The sequence below is a fragment of the Topomyia yanbarensis genome, chromosome 2 (genome assembly GCF_030247195.1).
Source record: "Topomyia yanbarensis strain Yona2022 chromosome 2, ASM3024719v1, whole genome shotgun sequence".
Taxonomy (NCBI): domain Eukaryota; kingdom Metazoa; phylum Arthropoda; class Insecta; order Diptera; family Culicidae; genus Topomyia; species Topomyia yanbarensis.
In genome coordinates, this window is record NC_080671.1 from 345,131,045 (window position 1) to 345,155,640 (window position 24,596).

Genomic DNA, 24,596 nt, shown 5'->3' on the forward strand with positions numbered 1-24,596 from the left:
AACAAAATTTAATTTGAACGCCCTAACTTTGAACAATATGGCACATTGGTACCATTTACCCGATCATCAATTCACTAACACATGCATGAACCGGCAACCCAATCCGGCATTCAACCACTCCAATGCCTCTATCCCCTGCCCAAATTATCCATTCCTACAGATTTGTTTACATTCAGAATTGCGACACACACACTGCTTTACGCTAGCAGGCCCAACACTCACACCACACGTGACACGGCTAATGGTAGAAAATGATGGAATCGAAAATAAATGAAACACACATTACCCAACCATGAATAAACAAAAATAAAAACTCGACCTACAAAAGCTGGAACACCATTTCTCGCATGAAATTTGATCTCCCGGACCGTGTTGGTTATGACCGCCGCCGGTTCTGTCGCTGTCAGAATCATCAGTCTTCGAGCTGCAGCGACTCTCTCGGGACGGACGGTTTTCGAGTGTTGGTGTTGCTGTGAATGACAGCCCAAACAACGCTCATTGAGTGACGTTTATCGCCGTAGACAAACTACGTTGGGCGACGATAGGTGTGAGAGCAGCAAATATTTTGGCCACCTCCGTACTCACAGCTCTTCGTTCCGATTTTATCAACACTCGCAGTAATTTTTGTTGTTACTGTTACTGTAACTGTCATCTCCTCTATAATCTGAATTCCCTGCAGTCCCATTCCATTCGCATCATTGAGCGGCGTGATTCTTCGTCCATGTGTGCTCGAGAGTTGGGCCATTTGCGGAGTGCAAATTCTCACAAAATTAGGACTGATAATATAACCATATACAGCTGGGTTAGTCTGTGACATTGGTTGGCCGACGGCAGGATCGATTTTTGCTACACTAGGTTAAAGTGAGCCGGAGTGAATTTTAATCAGCTGGTATCAGTTCGGTAGCAGTTTTTATGTTTTCTGATTGTAAGTACGTTGAGCGGTTTTCACGATGTTTTTTTTTGAGTTAGTAATCTCAACGGAAGTTTTGTGTAACACAATTGGTTCAACTGTATTCGTAACTCTCAAATTGGAATAATGAGATTTTTAATTCTACTACTGTGTTTAACTTTATATAAAACATAGAATATAATAAATATTTAAGGAAATAAATTGACATTTTATAGTAGAACTACATCGGTGTAACACCGCCTGCTTGGGTGTAGTGTAACAAGTCTACCTTCCTTTACTCGCTACACTGATGTAGCACCGCATCAAAAAAACGACAGAAGGTCAACAAGGTTCACAACGGAGAGGAAAATTCCCAACGAGAGCTAAATTATTGATTTTGACTAGACGGAAACCTTTCACGCTATTGAAATTAGGTTAGACGATGATCGATTCGGGGGAAACCGACTACCGTCAAGCAAGGACTTTCTGCGTCGCGTCAACGCATGACGGAATAGGAACGCCTGTTTCCTTGACCTTGACGGCGTTAGCTTCAACGCAGGCAGACAGTGTACTGCAAAGAAAAACAAACATAAACTTCGCTGCACGGTCAGTAATTGCAAAATTTGATGCTTATACCGTTTGTCAAACTGTGCACGCCGTGTAAAGTACTGTTCCTCATACACGCTAGTATTAGTGTAGCCGACAATGCAAGTGTGTATTGGTGAGAACGGCTTGTTTTGGTGGTAACACCACGTTGGAGTAGCAGCTGGTAGAGGTGAAAAGCAGGAGGTGAAATTAAATTTGCACCGACTACAGCTTCGCCGTATATTTCAATCATTTCGGAACGGGCCGTGGAACCGTACGTAGTAGCTGTTAGGCAGCAAACCGAGAGTGGGAGCAGTGCAATCTGGAAGCGCTCGACTTCGACTTGGCTGGAAGTCTGTCTGCTGGTGGACGAAGCAAACCGGCCGGGAGAGTGCCTGTGTGCGTGTGGGAAATACCTGACTGAAGTGGCAAACGATCTTTCGCTGAATTACGACCGACCGACGTTAGCTCGGCTCGAGTTTGTTGAACCTTTCCTTTCAGTGGAATTGGACCAGCATGCGTTAAAGGTTTTTGTTTTGGCATTTCACTTTTCCCACACCGACGGAAATGAGTTGTTAGTTCGTGGTGTGTGATTTGGTGAATGATTTCCTGCACTTTCAGAACTGCAGAATCATTAGTGTTTTGTTTTCTGCTAAACTGAAAGATGAGAGGAAGTATGTTTGTGATTGAGTTTTAATTTGAGAGTTACCTTAAATAGGAAAATGATTGGTGGAAATGTGGAACAACACAATACGCAGATAGATTGCATTGATCTCAAAAATCGATATTTAGATGCTGTTAAATCTGGCAGAAAGCTTGGCTGGAATAATAACACCGTCGGCATTGGAGTTTGAGTTATATACTATGAACAAGCATCGTAATGGTTCTATGCTATATTTCTCCGTAATGGAGCAAAATTTAGGTTAAAACTATTTGTTCTCCTCTAAGGAGAACATTGTCTTAACATTGTCTTGTTAAATTAGTTAGAATATGCGCTTCGATTTCGTCTCATCAGAATCTGACACTAACTTAGTGATAGGATTAATTCTCTTCAGCTTCATTAGAACTCATTTTCTTGCGGCACATCGCGCAGGACTAATGGTTTGTTCGCAACACGAAGAGCGTTTTCGTTTTTTTGACCCAGCGTCAACTCAGCGCTAGCTTAGTTCTGTCACTAAGTTTATTTTGGATGCTGATGAGACGAAGTCGAAACGCAAATTTAATACCTAATTTATCGCTATGATTTTTTCGCGATTGTTTTTTGCCGAGATGATGAAGTTGTGTCGAAAAAAGGTGCGGATAGAAAAAAAAGTGTTAAATTGATCCAGCTCTCAAACGTCACTTTGAACCAGTGTGAACCAGAACGAGAGAGCATGCGAGCAATATGTGAACCAGAATGAGAGCGTATATGAGCAGTATTAGAAACGGAAAATAATAAATGAAAAAGAAAACATCGACCCGCGAGTCCCGTCCCAGGTGTCTGACCACCGAGATCTCCAAATTGGACTCGAACGGATCATTTAAGGAGTCAAAGTTTTGCAATCAGCACAGTAGATTTTCAAGATAGCATTCTAGTCGAAATGACATCGATATTACCTGTGGCGTTGGCCAAAAAGATGAAAATGGCCAGAAAAAGTGCATTTTTTGAGCCAATAAGCCAAGATGACCATCTAATCGAAAGCTATTTTCAAAAATTAGATTAGAAAAAATAATAACGTATGCTTAGGAAAGAAGCAAATCGCATTCCAAAAATCAGTAATACTGGAGGAAAAATTCAACAAGACCCAAGAAACAGTGAGAGTATCTGTTTACTTTTGAAATTCCGCCAATTTCCCAGTACAAATCGAAAGACGGCTGTTTTGCCAAGAAGTGAATCACCATTTGTATGGGACCTAGGCGTATTTAATTTGTATTTGGTATAGTTAACATGAAATTCGTTTCAATAGTAGTAACCCTATTGAAACATTCGTAATTTTATAAAAAAAAACTCTATAACCGCTAAACTCCAAGATGAAAGGATATCCCTAGTAACAATTGAGGTTTTATGGTAGTTTTATAGCTAATCATAAAACTTAGATTGCACTTGTAGCATGCTATAAAACTTCAATTGTTACTTGGGATGTATCTTGGCAAGACGAACAACTTTCTGTAATATGCTGATGCTTGTTCTGCATATGATAATAAGTTATGTTAAAAAGTTTTTAAGAGTCATGCACAAACAACTTCGAGTTTACTATAGAGTTTTTTGATCTTCAGTAAAGATGTTCGCAAAAAAAAGCTCTTCAACATTTCGTAGATTTCATCTTGTTTTTATAATTTCAAAAGCAGTGGCGAATATCATACTTCGAGGGGGATTAATCATTGTAACTATAACACCAAAACGAAGGTCTTGGCTTATCATAGAACATCCGAAGAGACCTCAATGTTTTTTGCGAAAATCGCTCAAAAACCAGTATGCGACGTTGCATGAGTGCATTTGTGTTTTGCAGCTATTGGAATGGCATAGCCTGCGTTTTTTAAACTATGGACACAAGCGAACTGTGTGATCTCATTTAACATTATTATTTAAGGAGAAAATCGGTCAACCAAGGAGAATCGTGATTTAGGGGAACATGGGGAGATTTGACCAGGTTTTCAGCTAAAACTGCATAAATCTCTAAAAAAGCCTTCAATCCCCCAAAAATCATTCAGATATAATGCACAAAGTTATTGCGCGTCTTCATGATTTTTTGCAGAATTTTTAATTTAATTTTTGAAAAGTTACAAAAGTTTTTCTGTGATCGTTTTTTCTGGTCAAGTCTCCCCATTGCGGGGAGACTTGACCATGGCGTGGGGAGACTTGACCAAGAGAATTTTAAAAAATCATAACAAAAAATAATGACATAAAACATACTGTAATTATTTTTTCCCTATTGTCGAGATCCTTAGGGAGCAGTAAAAAATATGAAAGGGTTGCATTTGATAAATTTTGATTTTTTTAAATGCATTTCTTTTTATGGATTAACTGTACTGGTTGCATTGCATGTTCACACATCACGAAATCAGTCCTACTATTGCTAACTTTGCTTACAAATTTTGAAATATAAAGACTTATGTTTGGGGTGGGATTTTTTTATGGCGTGATTAACATTAACAGTAGATACCAAAGCATAATAAATATTAGGAATTTTGTATCTTTCTTCAGCTGATCGCCACTTGGTCAAGTCTCCCCATAAAATCTTGGTCAAGTCTCCCCAACATTAGTTATTGCGTTCAATTTCATGAGAATTATAGTAATAACTATTCCAATATTCCAGTTTATGTAAAATCATTTCACTGCTTCACAAGGATTAAGATGGTATATTAGTCCTTTAATAGTAATTATTAGTCGAGTAGATATGTCCATACAAAGTTTGATAAAAAATTACATAATTAAATGCAAATTTATTAATCACGTAATATTTTCTGCAAGGAAAGGATTTTTTACTCCAAACTTTCAAAATTACCTTAAGGGATCGAAACAAGTATAAAAATATTTTTGAAAAAAAATTAAGAATCGAATAGAAGACGCCATAGCCGAAAATAGAATTTTGCGCTTGGTCAAGTCTCCCCATGTTCCCCTACTTGGTTGTTAAAGATACGTTTGAATTGTCAATTTAGTCGTGAAAGATGCTTATCTCCTAAGGAGCCATCCATATACCAAGTGGATAACTGAGGAGCCCTCCCCTCTCCTCACGAGAAAGTCCACGCTTGTCCATGGGGAAGGGGGATGGGGGTATTGGGAATGTCCACGTGGACTTTTCATTAATTTTTTGTTTTCTATAAGAAAATGAAATAAATTTGTATCGTCATTGGGGTGAACCTTCATATTTTTCCAAAATATTTAAATAGTCAAAATGCATATAACAGCATAGTTGTGTGATGGCAACTATCATCAAAAAATCAGAGGAAATCGTGCGACATAAAATCCGAGAAAAAATTCTGTTCGAATCACCTCATTCAATCTACTGTGACTTGGTCAAATACTACTAATTTTGGATTTGAAAGCTTGTGGTTGAAATTATGAGCCTATTCAAGAATCTATGGGTTACTTTAATTTTATGTTATTATTATGAATCTTAAAACCGTCAATATAAAAGATCGTAATGTCGTTCAGAAATGAGATATTTCCATGGAAATTTCACAAAAGACTAAAGAAGTGTATGATATTCTGTGGTTGAAGCTTGAACGATTTTTATTAACCCATTCATGCCCATGTTGTTTGTGGACAACAACGGTTTTAAACAGCTATACCTTTTGTTTGATGCGAGATTTCTTTACAAAAACAAGTAAGGGCAATAAATGTGAATATTGCCTTTCATTTGAGTATTTACAGTTGCAAGGATCAGCTCTAGAACTGAAGTTATTGCAATTAGTCTGATTGAATTCCGATGTAGCAGTGCTCTCTCTCTCTCTCTCTCTCTCTCTCTCTCTCTCTCTCTCTTTCTCTCTCTTGGAGCGCCCCATTTTGAGTTCATTCTCCAGAAGGCATGAAACATCTGCTTCTTTTCGAATTAGGGTATTAGTACCTACATTACAATCATGATACAACACTTGTCAGTGAGCAAGAACTCCATTAAGGAAGTATTAAGATTACAAATTCTCTGATTGATTATTATAGTTCACTATCTAAATGAACATTGCTTCAAACGAATACTTTTCGAAGATCGTAGGTGAGTATCGTTGATGAGTGGCGATAAATGGTGGCGGACCTTGTGTAGATGTATCTGCCGAGAAAAAAAAGTATACGAGCGGTGGGGTGATATGCGTATGACAGCTACTGTGAGATTCTATCTGTTATACTGCTTCTCAGTAGACGATTCTAAACAGTTGGGTCGGGTGCATTCATGCACTGATTAGATACTTTGTCCTATAGATTACTGCCAATGTAAGTGTGTTTACACTGAAAGAATATATTCGTAAATCGCTAAGAATTAGTTTCGTACAGACAATTTTTCGTAAAATATACGATTTTTTCGTACATCTTATGAATTATTAGTAGTTCTATTGAAAGACTTTTATTTTTATTACGAGTATTTCGTCAAAACGACGAAATTTATTAGTCACTTTTATGAAATATACTAATATTTACGAGCACCTCTCGTAATATGAACAATGCAAACAAAAACAACCTCAAAAGAGCCTCAATAGTGGTAGAATATGGTGTCCTTGCTGTTGTGCATCAGGTAAGTGTTGATCATTACGACGGTCAAATAGTCAATAACTTCGTCCGTGTCCGCCGGTTTCAGGAGGATCTCGTGGACAACTTTCGTTTCCAGTGGAACCATCACTAACTGTACGTTTGTTTTGATATGAACAAGTTTGAGTTTTTCTCTCTTCAGCGCTAATTCACAGAGAAACCGGAGCAATGGCAATATTTCAACTAGTGATAAAGATCTCGGACGTCGGGAGCGCCACCATATGTATTTTCCCTCATTTGTTGGGAATAGCATGACCGCGCGAAAAAAGTTGTTCGTAAAATTGTAAATAACGTACCATGAGTACCGCAACAATCACGTCTTTACGTGGCGAAAACAGGACCATGAGCGAACAAAAATTATGTGTTGTATAGTAATGTTCAATTTCCTTTCAGTAACGCCCGCATAACACTTTTATTAGTGAAAATATATGTTTTTGTTTTGTAAACTTCAGTCACGTTTTCCGCTAGGTCATTGCCTAATATATTCTGTGCGTGAACTAGTCACATGAACATTATTCATAAAACAAAAAATTGACTATTCATAGATTTAGGAACATTAGTTTACAAAATCAAAACATTATTGATATTTTCTCGTGAACTATTTCAAGAAACTCGGAATTTTGTTCATCAATCCATTCAATCCTCGTCAACTAATTCATGATTCCTAATATATTAGTCATGATCCAATATTCGTGCTCGTGAAATAGTTAACACAATCATGAAATATTATTCATGTATTCGAGAACTGGTTCATGATTCCTAGAATAATAGTCACGACTTATCATTCGTGCTCGTGATGTAGTTCACGAAATCCAAAAATATTAGTCATGTATTCGCGAACTGATCCACAATTCCTAGTACAAGTCACGTCGAACCATTCGTGCTCGTCAAATAGTTCACAAAATCATAAAATATTATGCATGGATTCGTGAACTGGTTCTAGTACATGATTTCTATTTTCGCGCTTGTGATATTTTGACGATATCCCCAATCATTTTCAATTTTATGCAACATAGTAATGATTAACGGGTACTATTTCGCAAAATTTGGAACATTACTCGTCGAATCATTTTTGTTCCATGCTCTTTTTCATAAAATGTCTAGCTGCTGGCAAACAGTAATAGGTACGAGCAGTAGATATAAGATAACTATTAGGACCTCGAACATTGTTATTCATTAGATAAGGTTCAGTGTGATGTCTGTACAGAAAACGTAATCTGCGCTGAGCACCTCAAATCGTATTCGTGATATAGTTCATAGAACAAGATACCGCGAATCAGTCAAACTTTTATGATCGCGATAACACGAACAGAAATTACGAATACCATGAAAACACTGCTGATATAAAGTTGAGTTATACGAAAATAAGGTCTAGAAACAAATATTAAAACGTGACCAGAAATTATGAAATTCGTGACTAAGATCCTGAAATCATGAACATACATACAACATACATTTCGTAACAAAAATTTAAAAAATCGTGGCCAAGATGATGATATCATGAACAAAAATAAGCATAAATTTCTACTCGTGACTACAATATAACGACAACGTGAATAGAAATTATAAAAAGTATGGCAAAGTTTCTGAAATCATGAACATAAATCACAATACTCTTTATTAAAATACCAAAAAACGTGACTAAAATCCTGAAATCATGAACATGAATCACTCTACTGACTAAAATATCATGAAAACGTGAATAGAAATTACGAAAATCGCAACTAGGATCCTGAAATCATAAACATAAATCCCGCTAGTCCGACAGAAAAAACTCATGAATGAAATGGCATGCTAACGTGAAGAGAAATCAAAAAATCCGCGAATAAGCTCCTGAAATCATGCACATCCTTTGGCTGTCGGCTGTTTATTCCCAAGTGAATAACAAGAATCATAATAAAAACTAAACATGTCCAGGGAGCAAAAACAGTAACCCAACCAAACATTCGAAGTTTCATGAATACAAGGATTATTATTCATCATTTCAGGAACTTGGTTTTCGTAAATCGTTCAATTCACGAAGTCGTGATATTATTTTCATGAATTTTGAACGGACTTTTTTCCGTGCGGCGTGGGAGTTCTTTCATTCGCTAGCATTTTCGGAGTTTTTTCATCTTTCTCGACATGCCTCCGTAGATTGACATCCTTGCCGTAATATCCAGGCGAAGAAAGTGCTTTTATTGGGGTTAGAGAGTCACAATATGCAGTTTTTACACTACCACCAGATGGGTGTAATTACCTCAAACCGGTTCCATTTGCATCTCTGAATGCATGATGTATGCTGCTGAGCATAAGTAACTTAGACAGCAGCATAGTAAGTCGATTGCACTAAAAGCACACTCCCATTCGCTTCTGCCTACAAACGAGCCGCCATCGAACCGGAGGAATCATTTCTGTCGAAGCGAAACGAGTCGATCACAGAATTAATTTTGAGTTTAACTTTTTACCTCGAAAAATCGATTTTCTCATCCGCAAATTAAAATATCGAAAAGGCAAAATCGAGTTTTTTCGAAATACCCATCACTGCGAGGCATAAGTAATATCATGACTAGTAGTAATATCATTTTAGTGATCGTGTAAAGGGAGTAATGGCAGGATTTCTGTTCAATTCCAATCATGTCCGCTCTTTGTTATGACACATTTATTATGCGAGTAAGGGCCCCCAAAGAAGTTGGTAAACATTACGTTCGTGTATTTCATAAAAAAAAATGCAAAATAAATTATTAGTCATCAACCCACGAAAATTGATTTGTGCTATTGACGGTTTCTGCCACAAAATCCCCAACAATATTAATTTACAAAAATAATTATTTCGTGAATGTCACCAACAAAAAATACCACAACCATTCTAGTACTCAATAGAGGTGAGCAAACAAAATCGATTTTGCCAGATCGACCCTTTTAATTTAAATTTACGAAGACTTTCGTTCAACAAGTGGCCATTTTTCAGTTAATGGAATGAACGAAACCTACTATTTACAATGCACGAAAATACTTCGTTGCAAAAAACGTGGATTGCACGATCATTTTCATTCTATTTACGAATTTATTTTTTAGTGCAGCCTTATTTCCAGTTGTGGAAGTTTGTTCACATTGGATTCTATTTAGTACGATACTGAGATGTCTTGATTAGTTGGTAGCATTCTCGCTTATTGATGAAGTTTTAGAACTATAACGGCTCGTATGGGCATGAGGGTATTGCCCATACGAGCCGGGGAATGTATGTAATTATGTTTTACTATTTTCAACAACAACACGTTAGCCTCAACGGCGGAACAGCAAGAACTATGAAACATTAGCAATGAAATCATAATGCATGAACAGAATCATATTTCACGATTTCTAATTCTTTACACGTGTTGCTATATTTTGGAAGACTTTTGATAAGTCTATCTCTTTTAATGGATATTTGTTTGTTTTGTAATAGCCAGAGTAAATTTGCAATGAAGAACATTATTCTTTTTTTATCCATCGAATAAATATTTAGTCTATTGCCATTTATAGCAAATTTTAAGCTCAACATTTGCCGCGAACGAAGTTGCTTGGTAACTTGTTTTGGTTCTGTGTAATTTCACAATTTTCATAAGTAGCCCATTGAGTAACTGTGGAACGATGATGTAGGAGCAGTGATTTTTTGTTTGTTTTTGTGATCCATCTTAAAATGTGAATGGATTTTCCACGGTCAGTGTCCTCCCCAAAGCAAGAGTAATTGAATTGAAAAAAAACTTGATACTGATTAATTTAATTAAATATTGTACAAAAATAATTTTTGAAGTATACTGTTTGATCAATACATTGAGAACCTATTGTTTTAGGCATCACTAGGACTTTTGGAAAATTTTGGGAATTGGATCTTGTAACTGATCTCTTAGCCGAGGTCCTAGAATTGATGTCTATAAACATAAACTTGCTCACCGAAAAATACCATATATTTCAATATTTGTTAAAAATGTATTTTTTGAGAATGCGTAGAGTGGAGACAAAAACTCAATGTGATTAACTACGACAAACATATTTTGGAAAGTAGAAGAAAAATTATGAAAAATGGTGTCTCTAGCAGGTAGGGATCGGTTTTTATGAACATTTGATTTTTTTTGTATTATCAATTATATAAATAGCCTCTAAGCAGGATTTGAAATAATAATCATTTCAGAATATTTCAAGTTAGTAGCTATTAATGGTGTATGTTTGAAAGATGAATTAAATGGTGTAATATAATTTTGTATACGAGGGCTCGTTCTGGACTTGTGAGCTTTAATAATAAAGAGAAGTAGCATTCACGCTAAAAAAATCAACCGTCACTATCACATTATTTCGAAACTGTCAACTTTTAATGTTTAGTATCTTTCAAGAATATTACAACATAAGGTTCTACTAAAATAATTTTGGTGGTTAATCTTCCTAGAAATAATTATAAAGTACTCATTCTTCAAACTAATTTATTTCGAGTTTTATTGTCTTCAGCTAAGTTTTCGAAAATACTATTTAAAACAACACAAGAGAAATTTTTCTAACCTGAAAAAGAGCCGAGAGATACTACGCCTAAAACCTGAGGGGGACAACACTCCATGACTTGTTGGAGAAATGAACTTATAATGTAGCATTCTGATTGGATTGATCAAGATGGACATTGGTTGGTTCCGAATAGGTTCAAATTACCAACATCACTTTTTTTATATAACTAAGTTTATTTAGGCCCAAATATGGTAGCTTAACGAGGCCGATAATTCATTTTTAAGGTACATCGCACGTGTTAGTGGGGGAAGAGAAAGCCGTATTTAGGGGCGGCTCGCTCCCCTCTTATGTTAGTAAAGGAAAAAGGTTGGAAGTGGGATACATATTGCAAAATTTTGTAAAATTGACATTCTCGTTGGCTGGTTGATGATTGTGGGGGATATGCACACTTTATTGTAGTGGTTTACATCCTGTAATCGCAGGGCGAGGGGAGGGTCGATATTTCGGATGATTATTGGCACTCCGATGCTATCATGATGTTCTTGTGACATGTGTCATGATGTTCTGGATGGACGGTTATCAAGAAAGGTATGCATCGTAGACTCGGGAAGCAATCCATATTGTAGATACAGGGAGAGGTTGATGAGGTTCTACTGTGAATGAGAGGGGAAAATGTATTAAACTTTGACATCAATAGTTTTCTAAAAGGTGGTAGATAAGAAAAATGTAGGCATGGTCACGGCTTGCCAGGACGTCCCGGACTGGCACATAGGGTAATCTACCTCGGGCCCGAAGGGAAGCTATTAGTTGGGACCTGGCAACACGGTACTCTGCGCACAGCCAAACAACATGCTCGATGTCGGGATAGCCGTTCTCACAAACACAATGATTACTGTCAGCAAGCCCTATACGACGGAGATGCGCATCAAACGAGTAATGGTTGGACATGAGCCTTGACATCGTACGAATAAAGTCCCGGTTCACATCCGAGCCCTTAAACCAAGCATTCGTTGATACCTTCGGGATAATTGAATGTAGCCTCCGTCACAGATGCCCATTGCTCCATGAAGTTTGCCAACTTTCGAGCGTCCTCTGATGAGAGAAATTCATTGAAGCAAATTGGTCTTTCGTAAGTGTCGCCTTCTAATGCACCCACCTTGGCTAAAGAGTCCGCCTTCTCATTGCCTCAGACCCGAACCAAGGTAATCTGGTAAGATTTTTCAGATAAAGCACTCAGATATTGCCGTATTTTCCCCAGGAAATACGGTGAGTGCTTTCCAGGCTTCGCCGCACGGATGGCCTCAATGGAGCTGAGACTGTCCGAAACGATGAAGTAATGGTCTGCGGGCAGGGTATCAATGATCCCGAGAGTATACTGAATGGCAGCTAATTCTGCAACGTAAATTGAAGCCGGATCATTGAGTTTGAATGAGGCAGCAAGATTTTCGTTGAAGATACCGAAGCCTGTGGACCCGTTGAGGATTGATCCGTCAGTGTAGAACATTTTGCCGCAGTCGACTTGATGGTATTTATTATAGAAAATATTCGGGACCACTTGTGGGCGAATGTGATCCGGGATTCCACAAATCTCTTCCTTCGTGGGTGTGTCGAAAAATACAGTTGGAGCAGAAGTATCTAAGAGATTAGCACAGTTAACGTTATACGAAGATGAATTGATGTTCTGTGCCATGTAATCGAAGTACAAGGACATAAATCGGGTCTGAGAATTAAGCTCGACAAAGCCTTTCGAAATTTGCAATCACCAATGGGTTCAAAATTTCGCATCGAATGAGCAATCGATACGAGAGGTCCCAAAATCGATTTTTTAGTGGAAGGACGCCCGCCAGCACTTCTAAACTCATCGTATGGGTCGAGTGCATGCAACTCAAGGCAATACGCAAACAGCGATACTGGATTCTCTCTAGTTTGATGAAATGTATGCTCGCAACGGAGCGAAACCAGAAACATCCGTACTCCATCACTGATAATATCGTTGTTTGGTACAGCCTGATTAGGTCTCCTGGGCGGGCACCCCACCACCGGTTATTGTACGGAGAAAGTTGATCCTTTGTTGGCACTTCTGTTTCAGATACCTAATGTGACATCCCCAGGTACCTTTAGAGTCGAACCAGACCCCGAGATATTTGAATGTTGAAACCTGAGCAATAGTTTTATCCATTAACTAGAGCTGTAGTTTCGCTGGTTAACGCTTCCTTGAAAATTCGACTAGCTCAGTTTTCTCCGTAGACAACTCGATACCCAGCTGGAGAGCCCAAGCAGACAAATTGTCCAAGGTATTTTGCAGTGGTCCTTGCAAGTCGACGGCCTTGGGACCTGTAATAGAGACCACACCGTCATCTGCAAGTTGCTTTAGCGTGCAGGAATTGACAAGACATTCGTCAATGTCATTCACGTAAAAATTGTAGAGAAGAGGGCTTAGACATGAGCCCTGGGGAAGGCCCATGTAGCTAAATCGTGATGTCGATAAATCACCATGCGAGAAATGCATTTGTTTTTCAGACAACAGGTTTAGCAAAAAGTTATTTAAAATTGGTGAAAGACCATGCTGGTGCAACTTGTCATTAAGAATGTTGATAGAAACTGAATCGAAAGCCCCCGTAATATCCAAGAATACTGATCCCATCTGCTCTTTGTTAGCATATGCCATTTGAATTTCTGTTGAGAGCAACGCAAGGCAATTGTTCGTCCCTTTGCCTTTGTGGGAGCCAAATTGTGTATCTGACAGTAAGCCATTTGCTTCGACCCAATTGTCGAGACGAAACAAGATCATTTTCTCGAATAACTTCCGGATACAGGGTAGCATTGCAATCGGTCGATACGAGTTGTGGTCGGAGGCTGGTTTTCCTGGTTTTTGGATGGCGATGACACTCACTTGTCTCCAATCATGTGGGACAATGTTACCCTCAAGAAACTTATTAAATAAATTCAACAAGCGTCTCTTGGCAGAGTCTGGTAGATTCTTCAACAAGTTGAATTTAATTCTGTCTGGCCCTGGAGCTTTATTGTTACATGATAAGAGAACAAGTGAGAACTCCACCATCGAAAACGGTGTTTCGTTCGCGGTATTGTAAGGCGACGCGGCGCGGTAGGTTGTCTGTGCCGGGGCGGAATCCGGACAAACCTTCTTGGCGAAATCGAATATCCAACGGTTTGAATATTCCTCGCTCTCGTTAGTACTGTTTCGGTTTCGCATACGTCGGGCCTTGCCCCAAAGAGTGCTCATCGAAGTTTCTCTTGCCGTCGACAAACCGGCGCCAGTAACTGCGTTTCTTGGCTTTCATTAAATTTTTCATTCACTTTTCTAATATCGCGTACAGTCGATAGCTAGCGACTAACCCGTCGCTCCGGAAGGCTTTATACGCGGCAGCCTTCTCCGCGTACACGTCTGAGCACTCTTTGTCCCACCACGGGTTGGGAGAACGTTTTTGGGTGTTCCCACCGGGTACTCGTTTCGTCTGAGTTTGAATCGCGATATCGAGAATCGAGTTGGACAAAAACTTATACTCTTCCTCCGGGGGAAGTACCTGTGTTGAATCGATAGTTTTGGATATCTCAGCAGCGCAGCTCTTCCAATCATTGTTTCGTGTGAGGTCATAGGAAACATTGATTGATTCCGAAGGTCTTGAACGAGTGGTGATTGCAATTACAATCGGCAGGTGGTCAGTACCGTGGGATCAGGTATTACCTCCCACTTGCAATCTAACCGTAGTGATGTCGAGCCTAGAGATATGTCCAGTGCACTTGCCGGCGCTGGTGGTCTAGGAATCCGTGTCATTTCCCCTGTGTTCAGAATTATCATATTGAAGTTGTCACAAAGGTCTGGAATTGTCGAGGATCGATTATCGTCGTACAGACATCCCCACTCTGTACCGTGAGAGTCAAAGTCTCCAAGAAGCAGGCGGGGCGAGAGAAGGTGTTCAATCACATTAGAGAGTCTTCGATATCCCATCATGGCCCTAGGAGGAATGTAAATAGAAGCAATGCAAAGATCTTTGCCTTTGATTGTTGTTTGACAAGCGACAACTTCAATGCCTGGTGTCGAAGGGAAATTGATTCGATTGAAGGAGTAGCACTTTTTGATCCCTAAAAGTACCCCTCCATATGAGTCTTCTCGATCCAAGCGGATAATGTTAAAATCGTGGAAGTTAAGGTTTATATTAGAAGTAAGCCATATTTCACATAGGGAAAAGGCACCACAATTATTGTAATCTAGCAAGTGTTTTAATGAATCAATTTTGGGGATGATACTTCTGCAGTTCCACTGTAAAACAGTTATCAGATCCGTGATTCCGTCCAATAAGTTAGCCATCGAAGGATACGATCGCTGTAAGGAGGGGCCATTGTTCAGTCAACTGTTTTAAAAATGTTCTTACTGTTGGTAGAATAGCAACCAGCAAGCTTTTCAGAAGATCGGTAATGTTGAATGCTGTGAATATCCAGTCTACAATATCAGAGAATTTAAGGAATCCCGTTTTAGGTTGAGTTTCTGACTGTAAAATGGGAGCACTTGGGATTTTTGGTGCCCCGGGGAGTGCTGGGAACTCCTGGTTGTGTCTCAATTTCCCAAAACCAGGAGGTATTATCTTCGGATTTGTGGCAGCACTTCCACTTGATGAATTATTTTTATTTTTTACCCTTGTTTGGGACAAGGACCCTTACGAGGAAGTTCAGGTGAGTTTTGATTAGGTCTTTTCCTAGAGTTTCCAAGCAGAGCCAAAGAATGCTCCTCGCAACCCGATCAGAAACACAAAACAAGAATATTTCAAAACTATATCTCCCGTTGTAACTTGTTATAATTTTCTGTTATTTTAACTACTAACGAGACCAAATTTAAAACACAATATGTTACGAAAATTGCATTCTGTTATAATCTTGTTATTTCATTCTGATCGGGAAGGGTCGTTAGATGCGTTATCGTCAGTTGGCAAGAGAACGAATGGGTTTTCGGAGATAAGTGGAACAGCTCTTTTAAGCATTTCTGCGTTAGAGCGTCTGGAGCTATCTTTGGCGGTCATGAATTGTTCCAATTGCAAGCAGCTAGGTCACACGGCCACCTACTGTAGCAATAAGCAACGGTGCGGTAAATGTGGGGAACGCCATGCGGATGATACTTGCAGTAGGCCCGCTGAAAGGGCGCTCGGTTACGAATGACCAACATTACTTGATAATGGTTTGGAATGTCCGAGAATGGAAATGTGTCATGAAAAGATAATTGAATTGCTCGAAATTCACTTTTTGACAGTTTCATTGCTCGATGAAATTAAAACAAAACATTACCAGCAGCATAACGGCAAGAACAAATCAAAACAAAAACATAAATTTTGTTGCCAGAATTACATTACATACAGAGTTACATCAAATTGGTCGGAATTCGAGCTAAATTGAATTGAGATAAGTTAAATTTTAAGTTTTTCGAAGTTTTTTGCAATTCTCGATTTGATGCAAAATTGCTTAATTTTCTAAAATTGCCGAAAAAATACGAGTTCATGCTAAATCGAACGGAATATAAGAATTATTCTGAAGTAACGTTCCCCTCGATAAAACCTCTATAATCAAAATGAAAAAAACTTTGTTGAAGGCATTCCATTACTAATTTTGTTGAAGGCATGAATATTCCGCGTATTCAGAGTATTAAAGTACATTAGACTATATGTGAAAGAAAACCTTTAGAAGGAAGTTATTCTGATATTACTGTAATTGATAAATCTCGTTTTCTGTGTATAATGAAAAAATCCACATTTTATTCGAGGTAGTCTCTGAAGCTGGCAGAACATAAAAATCCGATTTAAACTTCAAGTGTAAAAATCGGACTGAGATCCTTCAGCATAAAAATCGCTAAAGAAGTTTCACCCGAAAAAGTCGACAAGGATGAACCTTCGGGCATAAAACCGGTTTTTAAATAATTAATACGTTTGCTGGAAAATTCTTATTACATTGCATTTAAGGTCAAAAATCGGTTAAAGAAAACTACTTCGTTATAAACTGCATATATTTTTATGGATTTCATACTGAAGGTTTTCTTAAACGATTCTGATTCTGAACTGAGTAGAACCTTGTTCCTATATTATTCTTGTCTTAGCAAAATAATCCAATGGTAGATGCTCCTGTATTTTCTATTCGGTCTTAAGTTTGTGAGCACGTCGCGATTCAAATAATTCATGATTTCTCAACCAGCATTAAGAATTTTTCATGATTTTACGAAGTATACCGCGTATTCGCAATGAAACAGCCTTCTTTTATTAATACGAACATTTTCTGTCGAATTTCAAAAAATACACAATGAAAATTCACTCCAAAAAATGTAACTTAGAATAATTTTAATCCACTATAAGATTTGAGCACATCCTTCTGATCTATCGCTCTTTAAACTCCCAAGCCACAAAAAGCAGCACGACTAACCGGCTAGACCAGCAGTTCGGCTTTAATTCCCCTACCCACTCCCACCACACACGCAACGGAACTTTTCTCCAACTGCCAAACCGGTCCGTTATCTCTCATGGGAACAACTCCGGAAGGTCGCTCGGTCTGATAAATCTCATCCCCTCCCGATGCCGATGATGATGATGATGCTTTCGCTCGGGAGTTCTCGAGTGCCAAGCCAACGGGCCATGGCCTGGGGGCGGGGAAAGCGAACCAGAATCAGAAAGCATGAGTGGCAAAGTGTGGGACCATGTTTACTGACGACCCGGCTGGGATTTCGGCGTGTGGGGGGGGGGGTTATAAATTTTTTAAGCACATTTTCAGGCTGAAATCAAGCGAAATGTGATTTCTCGCGTTCTGCTGCCATATAGCCCAGCAGCACGACAGCAGAGCCGAGGCCGGATAGCGTGCTGACGGCGCTGCTAATGTTGTTGCCTTGTCTGATCGATGCATGCGAAAAGTGTCGTCGTTTCCATGGCTTTCGTTTTTGGAGCTCACACAGTCGGGGCTAGGGTTGCCAATATTTTTTTTTTCGATTGAACTTTGAAAATGAAACTGTAAAATCATAATTCGATATAAAACCTTAAGAATGTCCAAAATATGTTTTGATTACAGACACTTTATACATAGACTTGCGGAGAAAAAACAGTAAAACTAGCAGCCATGAATGTTAACTGGCATCACGGAAGTTTCCATAAGCTTTAAATGGGCTTCCTCCTATACTTGCCCTCACGAAACCCTCATGCTCGTTTGGCTGCACTTTTTGACAGTCCGCTTGGTTGCAATTTTTGACACTTCGCTAGTCTGTGTATAAAGTGTCTTTAGGTATGATATCAATTCATTTCAATTTCTAATTCTATTTATAGATTGGTAAATTTTATGTGCAACAAAATACTCATAGATACTTCAAAGCACTGTAGTTATTCGTAAACATACTGCAGCAAAAAATGTCCAAACATGTTATTTTCATCGGTGCTGATATCTAATTTTCAACTTGGAAGAATTTCTACCTTGCACAGTGATGCCAATCGGAACAAAATTTAGCCAAGATGTCTAAAAAAATGATATTTTTATTTTTTGTATATTTTGCAAGATTAAGATTTAAGATAAGAAAATCATGGTCTAGAAAGGATTTACTCGAATTTGACTTTGTTCGTCTGCCATTTGCCAAAACCCATCGTGTATAAAACTAAAATGTTGGCACCACTGATCAGCGCTGTAACCGGGTGATATAGTGGCTGGAGTGGATCACAGCTACTCCTCCCAAGGGAGTAGTCAGACCGGCGATGATTCAGTTTGGATGCTCCCTCTGTACATTCGCCACATTTCACTGCCCGATTGTGGCCAGTGTTTCCAGTAAATAATTGATTTGCTCGCTCTAGTATCACCCGAATCTGCCCGCACTGGTCGGTCGTCTTGTTGGTCACGCAGATGTTACTCCACTTGGGAGAGGTTTCCTCCAGCAAGCACGCTAGTGTTTTACGGCGTGCACCAAAATTGTTGCTACTGTTTACGGAGTTTTGCCATGTGCCGAAAGGTGCACCCCACGTTGTTTATGTACTGTTGTGGAATTTAATTGCAGGGTGCAAGAGACGGAAAGCGTCTGTACTGTCCGATATGAATCGGCGCACGGCGCGGCAGCGAGGGTTTGGGTGGTGAGGCAATACAAAATTACACAATCTGATGAATATTATTATGACTGGCTCTTTTCCACTTTGCGAAGATTTTAAGGTTGTTCTCCCTGTCTGCTCGCTGGAAGCAGGAAGAACATGTCGCACAAGCGTTTGTCTTAGACCGTGACGGGTAACGACCTTGACTGCGCTGCTGTCTGCTCGGGTTCCCCATAATCGCTTGAATTGGCTGATATGCTTTTTTTACTTTTCCGTATGTCTTGGGCAGTCGAGTTTTTTGTTGTCGTTTTACTTCCCAAGAATCTTTGCTCGCAAATGTGACACTCGGGAGTAAAAATAAAAGAAAGGATCAAATTACGCGGATGGCGGGGTTTGTGGAATGGTTTTATGGCTACAGGTTAGATGGTGATGGAATTTATTGCTTGAAATATAAGTTTCAGCTGAGCTCGGAGAAATTGTGATGGGAACCCCGGGGGGCTATTCTATGTGCGATTTTTTATGCTGCTAAACACGTGCTAGATTCTGAGCTACGCGACATGATTAGAATTTCCCATTTAATAGAAAAATAACATAATGTATGTATGGTCATTCAGTCTACTGAAACATTTCTATATAAATATACACTGTAAATTGAAGGCCGTCGATGGCTGAAATCCTGTAACTGATATTTTTACAAAAAGAATGCAGTGATTTGAAAACCAACGAATCAATATCAATGTCCCCGTTTTATCCGCCTAAAATTCACGAAGGGGCTGATAAAAACGGGTCTTCACTGTATTACTTCCCAACGGGAAAATTGGATTAAACCAATTTGTGCATTAAGGGCACAAAACCTAACTTAAAATTAAGTTTGATTTTTTGTGTTTCGAATTCATCTCGTCAGTAACTAGCATCATCTGGGTGTCACACGAAACACAAAAAATCAAACTTAATTTTAAGTTGCACAAATTGGTTTAATCCAATTTTTCCTTTAGGAATTAATATTGCATAATACCAGGCGTTTGGCTCCCTAGCCATTAGACAAGAGTTTGTTTTCGCTTTCTCGTCAGCAAACCAGAGCTTCTGTTTTGCTTCCCGGGACATCACCCAAGATAAGTCAGTTGCTTAGACGTTCACATATGTCGTGTGAACTGTTTGGAATTTTTTGTGTTTAACTAGTGCTAATTTGGGTACTAGTTTAGATACACCATCTAAACTGGACATCCAGATGGTGCTAGTTACTGACGGGATAAATGCGAAACACAAAAGAATCAATATTATTTTGGCAACTACAATTCAAACAAATCAAGGAAGATCTTGGTAACTGTTTTCGTAGTTTTTGCAAACATTTGAAAATATTTTACTAGAGAAATAAATATTATTTTGGAATACATATTCATTTAAATTAGTCACAAATATTGTTTCAATTGCCTATTATTGAAATAATATGTGGCACGACTGTCAGTAGACTCATTCTCATTAATCAAAAAATAGTTTTCGACTTTTTGCAACTCTGATCCTGAGCATGCGGTTGCTGTTCGCGGTCATTCCATGGAGCCAAATGACACTCGCTGATAACAGCTAGAATTCGAAAGTGTGTATTTAGCAAAGTAATTGTAGTTGTTTTCGAGAGTTGTCCTACTGGAGCTGTAGAGCTAGGTTCTCGGAAGGGCTCTCCGTCAGTATCACATACTACAATTTGCAGACGAGACAGGCAATGTCGCCCACTAAAACATTGCATTAGGCCAATTGTAGCGGGCCGTGATTCTGAATGTGATATTCATTGTACGATTCAGGTATGTGCGGGCGCAGGGACTCGCGATCGCGTGTATCATCGCGAAAAGCTCGAGCATTTGTACGTTAACGTGTTCGATCGCGTGTGCGTTTGTATGTCACGTGTGCTAACGTATATGTAACATCACGTGTATGAATTCTATTTTATAACCGTGTGCCTTTCGCATATTCGCGTGTGTTCTTGGATAATCGCGCGCGGACCGTGAATCCAATACATTATTTTTTGGTGTACTGCTAAGATGCTAAAAGAGCGTGAGATCTTCCATATCACTAGAGTGCCCTGTGATGTCGCCATGGAACGTGTTGTCTAGTAGATATGTGCTTTATTTTTTTGGTCCTACTGAATGTATGGACCTAGAGAGTAATGGTTTCTGGACGTGACCGACTCATGAGCGCGCGAAAACGGACGTTTGTAGGTTCGTGTTTGAGACAGCGTTTGAAACTTCGTGAATGCTAAAACGTTCTCCTTATTACCGGGGTGTTATTAAGTTTGCGTGATCGCGAACGTAGGTGTGTGTGTTGTTAATCGCGAAAGGCTTAAGCGTTCGTACGTTAACGTGTTTGTCACGTGTGCTCGCGTTCATGTGACTTCGCGTGAACAAGACTGGATTTTGTAACCGCGTGGCATTTCCTATATACGCGTGCGTTTTTGGATGATCACGCGGACCTTCATTCTGATAGTTAGTTTTTGGTGTACAATTCACATTCTGACAGGGAGTAAGTTACCCCATATCACTAGAGTCCTCGTTCATGTCGCCATGTAACGTGGTGTCCAGTGGATATGAGAGCTTTCTTTTCTTAATTGATCCAATTGAAGGCATAGACCTAGTCTATTTGTTTATTTGTTGTACCGTCACCAACAGACCCCTTGGCCCCAATGGTGGTTACTTAAACTAATTACATTTCAGAATACGAATTATTTTAGTTTTTATCGAATTCCTTGTCAGGTTGAAGTCAAACGCTGTCGCCACACTGTTAAACACACGCTGGAGTCCGGTAACAGCGCTCTGGCGCCCATAGTTAGTTCTCCTGAACGGGACTCGCAGAAGAGAGTTATTGCGCAGAGCTCGAACGCGAGCTTGAAGATCGAGGCGTCCGAGGATTGTAGGGCAATCCACCCTGGCAGACAGTAAGTCCGAGACGAACAGGGCTCGAGAGCAGTCCCTCCGGATGCTTAGAGTATCGAGCTGTATTAACTGACAACGGTTTTCGTAGCTAGGCAGCTGAAATCTGTTTTGCCAAGGAAGATATCGGAGTGCAAAGCGTATGAGCCGGCGTTGGACGGCCTCGATTCTGTCGATACCGTTCTGGTAGTAAGGGTTCCAAACAGCAGAACAATATTCCAGTGTTGAACGAACCAATGCACAATAGAGAGATTTTAAACAGTATACGTCCTTAAAGTTTTTCGCTATTCGGAAGATGAACCTAAGCTGTCTTGAAGCCTTATCCACAATGGATGATGTATGTGGTTTGAACGTTAGTGCCGAATCCATGATGACTCCGAGATCCTTGACGTTAGAGTGTCTTGGAATACTCGAGTCGATGAGATGGTAGTTAAACTGCCAAGTTAGTCTGCCAATATCAAGGATAGAAACATCCGGAAGTGACCGATTCATGATCGTGCAAGTGCGGGAGTTTTAGGTTCACGCTTGAGACCGCGTTTGAAAATTTATAGGAGCTGAGACATTCACTTTATCACTGGGATGCCATCATGTTTGCTAGATCACGGGTGTAGATGCCGGGGATGATCGCGAAGGGCTCCAGCATTTGTATATTAACGTGTTTGTCACGTGTATGTGACTTCGTGTGTATAACTTCGATTTTATAATGACGTAGTGTGTATTTTTGTTTGATCGCGCACGGACCGTGAATCTGAAGCTTAATTTTTAGTGTATGGTACAGATGGTAGTCTGTTTCCCCATATCACTTGAGTTCCAGGTCATGTCACCATGGAATGTGTTGTTTAGTGAATATGAGCGTCACATTTTTATTGGTTCAACTGAAGGCATTAGTCCAGACTGGTAAAACTTTCGGACGTGACCGTTTCATGATCGCGCGTGTGGTGGGTTAATGTTTGAGACCGCGTTTGGAAGTTTAAAGATGCCACGTTTACTTAACTACCGGGGAGTTTTCATGCAGGCGAAATCGCGGGCGTAAGTATATGTGGATTATTGCAATTGCATGGTCGCGTTTGTCGCCAGGTTTGTGTTATCGCGAAGGCCACGAGCGTTTGTACCTATATGAGTATAAATAGCGTATAGTAGAGATATATTAATAAAAGAAATCAAAACATGCCGAATAAAGAAAAAAAGATGCAAAGAGCTTAATTAGAAGTGTATAAATTGAACAATACTATTTTGGTATACATAAATAATGGAAAAGAAAACTAATAGATGTACAAAAGAAACAGACTACACATGTAACATGCAATCAAACTCGTCTAAATGCAGCAAATGTATATTTATCATTAACGACAATTGCATGCTGTTAGACTTTCATCATGCTATGCTGGCCGGGAATGGATGACTCACGTGCGTCGGTAAATTTATTTTACCCTAATTTATCCAACCCGACTTTCCCGAATGAATAGAACCAAATGCTCAGATTGATCACCAGAAGTATTAGCCACTATTCTATCATATACGTCAGTTCTGCATCCATTCCCTGACCCAACTGCCACAAATACTCAGACGAATACATACATAGATAGGCATACGACTAGCACATAACAGTTGTACACTAGTACGAAAAACTACGATTATCACAAAGCTACAACTAATAGGTTTCTACTTATTCTACTTTATTAAATTAATTTAATTATTAAATTAATTTAATTAGTATATGCATGATGATGAAGTCGACCGATAAATAGACATACAACGACTCTCTCCGTGAGCCCCGTCTACGAATACCACCAATAGAACAATATTTGCAAACATGGCACACAGAAAAAGTCAATATACGTCGATCCGCCAGTCGGCCACGACACCGCGCATAGACCAGTGGTTTAGCGTTGGTATGCGGTCTCCTCGATGCACCACTATCGAGGCGTAATGCAATATCCATCTTAAAGCAATTGATGCTTGATGATGTTTGCAATACCGTCAAACCCTTAAACCTTGGGAGGGGAAAGAGTAGAGTTAGTACTGTTATTGAGTATTAATTGAACAACACACATGTACCAAATGTAACAAATGTAAAATGTAACAAATCTATTAGTTATACAATAAGCTACGCGACCGTAAGTTTTGAGGTACGCAGAGTTGCTGTGAAATTTTTTATTGGAATTTAAGTATTTATTTCCGAGTTTCCATATATTACTATAGAAACTTCAAACCTCTTGTAGGTGAACTATAGCTATCGGAAAATGCTCATATTTTGCATATGATTATCATTAGAGTAAAGCCATGTCAAGTGATCCTCGAATTTTTCGCAAAATCACCGATTTTTATGAGATATATTTTATTGCATAGGGATTATGGTAAATAGCTTTTGGTATAAATATTTCGTTAAAACTCCTTTTTTTCCTTTGAGATATTAACCCTTAAACTTTATTGCATGATAAAATTGTAAATTTCATATCTCAAAAACTACAGAAGATAGT

At 39.2% G+C, this 24,596-nt stretch overlaps 1 protein-coding gene across 2 annotated transcripts in view; it reads left to right on the top strand.

The window, feature by feature from the left end:
* The first annotated feature begins 663 nt into the window (after nt 1-663).
* LOC131684137 (D-2-hydroxyglutarate dehydrogenase, mitochondrial) overlaps nt 664-24,596 on the top strand; it is an 89,495-nt gene continuing 65,562 nt past the window's right edge. For both annotated transcript variants that reach the window (XM_058966722.1, XM_058966721.1), the window contains exon 1: nt 664-925. The gene's annotated coding sequence lies outside the window, so the exon portion shown is untranslated. The remainder of the gene's footprint in view (nt 926-24,596) is intronic.